The sequence below is a fragment of the Mus caroli genome, unplaced genomic scaffold (genome assembly GCF_978045245.1).
Source record: "Mus caroli unplaced genomic scaffold, Mus_caroli_1 scaffold_7, whole genome shotgun sequence".
NCBI classification, from domain to species: Eukaryota; Metazoa; Chordata; class Mammalia; order Rodentia; family Muridae; genus Mus; species Mus caroli.
This window is the reverse complement of record NW_028227262.1, coordinates 100,431,446-100,437,445: the sequence shown is the minus strand read 5'-3', so window position 1 is coordinate 100,437,445 and position 6,000 is coordinate 100,431,446.

Here is a 6,000-nt window from a genome sequence, read left to right as displayed (position 1 = left end):
TTTATATTATTTTTGAAAGTAAAGACCAGAGGCTTTTGATCTCTTGGAGCTGGAGTTCCAGACAGTTATGGGGCTGCCTCACATGGGTGGTGGGAACTGAACTTGGTTCCTCAGGAAGAGCAGCTAGCACTCTTAACCGCTACACCATGTTTCCAGCCCTACATTCTCTTGTTTTTAAAGCCATAAAACTCTACACCCAGGTCTAGGAGCACAATCTCAAATGTTAGGAGCTTAATAATTGCATGTGTTTCTCTTCTGTAAAAAAAAAAAAAATGAGTCTTAGTCAATAGAGGGGGATGGTCCTGCATCCCCACACCTCTGCCTTGTTGTCTTAGGCTGATGCAGCTTCTGTGATTGATATCCACAATGGCTCATCATGGACATCTATAATTGTCGGTGTGAATTTCAAGTCTGCATGGCTTCAAAATACACACTAAACCTACAAAAGAAGGGTGGCAGTTTACACTTCGAGAACCATGTTACCTCATTTCTCAAGTACATGCCAAGCACGAAAGAACATGCCACAGTCAGAAAAGGTCCTTCTACTGCTCCTGGGGAAGAAGAAATGCCACTGTTGCTCTGTTCTGAGTGAGACTCTGACAGGAAACATGTATTTCGCTCTGGTTCAGGACCCAGGAGAGAGTGTCTGCAGGGGACGCTCTGTAGAGGAACCTGAAACACCTCAATGAGATCTCTCTGGTAAGGTCTCACCATGTCCAGTCTATCCCCACGACTCATCCCAAACACTGAATGATTAGACTGTCCAAGGATTCCATGTAAGGGGAGAGATGTCAGCCCCACATTCTAATTCTGCCCTGTGGGGTGATCATGTTGTTACATGATAGGCCCAACTAGGAAGTAGAGTCGAAACAGAAAATGGCTGAGGTGGAGACAGCAGGTGTGGTGTTGCCACACACACAGGCAAAATGTCAGGAAATGATCTTGTTTTCATAATCTGAGAACTTTCTGAGAAGTGGAGGTCACAGACTCACAGGGATACGTAGAGATCAAAGGGAACAAAGACGCACAGTGAAGTGAGAGCGTCGGTCTGTGAGCGCAGCCAGCACGGGTAAGGAAAGATGTGAAGGGTTGAAGGTAGAAGCCTGTGTTGACCTCATGTGCAGACGTGGGGTAAATATGGCTCACTGCCCATGGCTTTCTTCCTGTTCACACTCTTCCAGACACACTTGCCTCTCTCCATGGTAGTGGGGTCTGGGTAGAAGCCAGAGGCTGTACGAGAATATAGTATAGTGTGTGACTGGATGAGAAAGAGACTTGGAGGGACAAAAGAAAGGAACGTCCGGCTAGCAGTGTGATCTGTCTACTGGGAAATCAATATTTTGTGCCAAGATGTGAGCTGATTCCAGATGTGATCACCCATCATCGTCTCCAACACAGCAAGGCTGTGAGGGACCTTGTCAGTCAAAGTTCCAAACTGCTGCTACCTGACAGAACCTCATGACAGAACCTTCCCTCTCACAACCTCTGGGCTCCAAGAGGGACTGTTAGTCTTGAGAAGTAGCATTGTAGATTTCAAAGCCTGTTCAGCCAGTGCTCTAAAGACTGAGTCAGTGTTGATGGGCAAGTGAACTGGGCTACATCATGGATGAGAGTTTCATGCTTGCTCAGTATGCCTAGAAGTAGAGCGTTTTAGGTGTCAGAGGAGGAAGAGGCTTAACATGATACACTGAAACCTCCCTTTAACAAGCTAGGCACAGAGGCTCTAGTACACCATGCCTAAGAGCATAATATGCAGGCAGCATCAGGACCACAGCTGCATCCCTGGTCCCAGGTTGTTGATTGCACTCTTCTGGGTACTGAGGACAGGCTCAGTTCTGAGAAAATTCCCAGGAAGGCCAGTGGTAACAGGCTCCCCATGGAAAATGGGTGTCACTGGGCCACCAGAGGTGTCTGAACGAGCCACGTTGACTTATATGTGGGAATTCATATGGAAGAACACAGATGACTGGGGAAGTCCCAATATGTTTTAACAAAGAAGAATGAAGGCTTGTGTCCCTTCCCTTTGTTGCCATCAGCTAGAATTTAGAATTCCTGTTATAGTGTGCAAAGGTCTCATGGCACATGGGTCTCCTTATATGCAGAGGGATCTTTCGATGCCCAGTCTGCTTCACTGAGCAATCTGCCTATATCTGACGTTTTCTCTATCATTGTTCTTTTGCAGAGCACATAAACTTCTGAAGCAAATTCCTCTATGGAGATGCTAACCTCAGTAAGTCTAAGACCCGAAGGTAGCAGAAGTAAGGATGTAGCCAAGGTCTTCCCAACGACCGAAGGTAGCAGAAGTAAGGATGTAGCCAAGGTCTTCCCAACGACCGAAGGTAGCAGAAGTAAGGATGTAGCCAAGGTCTTCCCAACGACAGCAGAGTGATGTAGTCAAGGTCTTCCCAACGACAGTAAAGTGCTAGTACCCCAAACAGAAGTCTTGGAAACAAGTTTGTACTTTCGTGTTGAAGCCTGCAGAGACTCTTTCGTTCCAAACAACTTGTCTCTTACTATCCTGCTGTGAAGCACCTGCTTTATTTTTCATGATTTTGGTCTCTTCAGTAAGTTTCCCTCTGCCCTCTTGACAGGACTTTCTTTAAGTGTGCTTCTTTGCTGACTTAACCAACTTTTCAAAAAAAGTCTGCTGTGTTCTTTGCTCTTGGTTCTCATAGCAAATTGAGTTGAAGGTAGCCAACAGTACCAGTGCCACAGCCGGGATGCTGTGCAGTCATGAAACATTCTCCAGCGGATGAGCTTCCATCAGCTTTAAGCTGATCTCCCACAAAGTCTCAAGGCAGGGACATAATGCGTCAGATTTTTTTTACCAAGGTGTAGCAAAGACAGCCTCTAGTCTAGTCCCCAGTAGAGTCCTTATTTACATCTGAAACCTCATGAACATAACCCTCACTTTGCTATTAAGAGTCTGGAATTCTGAGTCCTCATCAGAACTACCCCTGAAGCTCTGACTCTACAATTCCTAGGTTCCAGATCCTCAAAACTTCCCAGATTCCTCCTGCACACCAGTTATCCAGTTCCACAGCACCTCAGGTGCAATCACAGCTATGACACACCTCCTGGTTCCAATTTTCTATTAGCTTCTTGTACCTCATGAAATACCCAAGACAACCCATTGTGTTTCATTTCAGTCTGGAACTCATTATGGAACCAGGTTGGCCTCAAACTCACAATCCTTTCATTGCAGTCTTCCAAGTGCTGGGATTTCAGACATGCACCACCATGTCTAATTAGAAAATAATCACATAATATGGAAAGTTTCAGAGGTACCTCTCCGTAATGGCTTGGTCTAGTTACTTCAGACCTGTTGCACCACCATACATTATGGCGGAAACATAGGGGAGAAGATCTCTTTACCAAGAAAGTGAAGAGAGAAACAGGAAGGGCCAAGGGGCACCAGTAGCTGCTTTAAAGACACATCTCCAATGACTTCACTTCTTGCCATTGAGCTTCATCTCCTAATGGTCCCAGCAACTCTTTTAGAGGCTTAGACTAGAGATAACCCCATCAGCATGCGGGGCTTTGGAGATCCTTGCCCAAGCTATACCACAGCCTAAATGTCACATACAAAAAGCAAACCCAGAAAGTTAAGGTATCTTAGAAATAAATTCTCCACTTCTAGTGGAGATTATTAGAATCTAATTTGATGATTAGATTATTAGAATCTAATTAGGCCAGGACCTGTTCTATTGGGTATGGTAGTAAGACAGTTTCAGTAGTCCATATGAGGACAATGTCCCAGGACAGCAGTTCTGAATTTGAAGTTACTGCTCCAGCAGCATCTTAGGAACCAGGGGCTCCAGGCTCTGTCACAGTCCCCTCAGGTGATGCAGACAATGGCTTGAGAGTCCTGTGCTGGGAGGAAGAAAGGAAGTGTTAGAAATTGGTAAGAGGGGTGATCTCTGCTAACTTCTCATTTGTTCCTGATTTCCTGATGATTTTGTTAATATAAATGGCTTTACGTTTACATGCACACTCGTGTGTACTGTTCAAATCCAGTCTTCTCTTCCACACTTCCCAACCTCTAGTAATTACCAGCTTATATTCTTATCGATTAAAAAAAAACCCAACTCATGTGTAGTATTTATCTTTCTGTATTTCATTCACTTTGATGTAAATTCCTTTATGATTAAATGAAATTCCAGTGTGTGTATATGTACCACATATTTTTCAATCCATCCATCTGTTAAGCACCTGTTTTGATTCACAAGTATATCTATTGTGAATGTTGTTCCAATAAACACAGGCATGCAAGTGCATCCTTGATATTCTGATGTCATTTCCTTTGCAGCCCTGTGTGGAGTCTCTGTGTTATATGGTAGATTTATTTATATATCTTTTGAAAAGCCTCACTGTTCTCCGTGGCTGTAGTAGCTAATGTTCCCCTCATCAATGTATGAGTGCCTTCCATCTGTCTCGCTAGCATTTGCTGTTTTATTTATAATCTCCATTCTAACTTATGTGAGATGGCATTTGTTGTTTTAGTCTGCATTTCCCTTAAGGTTAATTATACTGAGACTTTTTCATCCATTTATTGGTTACCTGCAGGTCTTCTGAGAAGTGTCTGCTCAGTCCATCTTTTGCTCTTTCTTTATTTTATTTTTTCTTGATTTTACTTTTCTCCGTGGTTAAGGCCTTTAGTTCCTTGTGTGGAGCAGAGGCTGAAGCCCCCATTAGGTGAAGAGTTTACAGCTGTGTTATCCCGAGTTGTGTGGCGTTTACAGATGTTTTCTTCCCTGCTGTGTGATGTCTCTTCACTCTTCTTTCTCTCTGATGTAATTTCACTTTGAGGTCAAATACAAAACACCAATCCTTAATATCAGTCTTCTGAAGTATCTTTTCTATATTTTGTTCTAGTGATTTCAGAGTTTCAGGTCTTATATTTTGGCCTTTGATGCATTTTGTGTTGGTTTTTATGGTGGATAACAGATAGGAGCTATGTTTCAATTTTCTATATATAAATGTCTAGTGTGTGGGGGGGTGCTGTATGTTGAAAAGACTGTCCTCTCTATAGTATATAATTTTGTCACCTCATCCGAGAATCAGGTGGCTGAAAATGTGTGAATTTATTTCTGGATTCTCTGTTGTGTTCTACTGGTCTATAAGGTCAGTTTTATACTTTTCTATTCCTATGGCTGTATTGTATTTCTTGGAAGCGGGTACATGGCACCTGCAACATGGCTTTCTGTGCTGGATGGCTTTGTCAATGTGGGAGGGCTTTTGTGTGTCCATGTGAATTTTTGAATTGCTTTTTCTAGTTATCTGAAGAATATCATTAGAAGTTTGATGAGGATGGTGTTGTGTTTTAAAGAGATTTCAGCAATATGGACATTTAAACTGTAGTTTCTCCAATTCATGAACACAACCAGTCTTTCCATTTGTGTGTACATGCACACACATGTGTATAGCTGTGTTTGTGTGTATGTTTTCCAATTTATTTTATCAGTGTTTTATAATTTTCTTTGCGGAGGTCCTTCACTTCCTAAGTTAAACTTTATATCTATGTGTCTTCGTAGCTATTGTGATGAAATTGCTTTTACCTTAGCATGTGCTATCTTAGAGTGTGCTATTTGAACCATTCAAATAAGTGGTATTTAAGCCCAGGCTAGCCCAGGCTCAGCATACAGAGCTCATCTCTTTCCTATGGTGCTGTGTGTCCAAGAGTAATAGGTCATGGATTGTACCAAACTGCCTGCAAACACACCTAGCATGTAGGGACGTGAGTGCTTAGTGCTTCAGTCAATTTGTTTTTATCTTATTCAGCTGCTTTGAGCTTTAGCCCAGCCACTACCTGAGCTTTATTTTTGTTTCATCTGCTCACCGTCCCTATGGAAAATGTTTCCTCATAAGCTTTAGACCAGTGGGTGGATGGTGCGTGCTTTGTCGACCTTTTTGCTCACACAGGGAAGGACAGTTCTCTGCAGGACCTGGCCACAGTCCTTTTCTGGTTTTCTTCATGTACTGAACGTGAAACAGTTAATT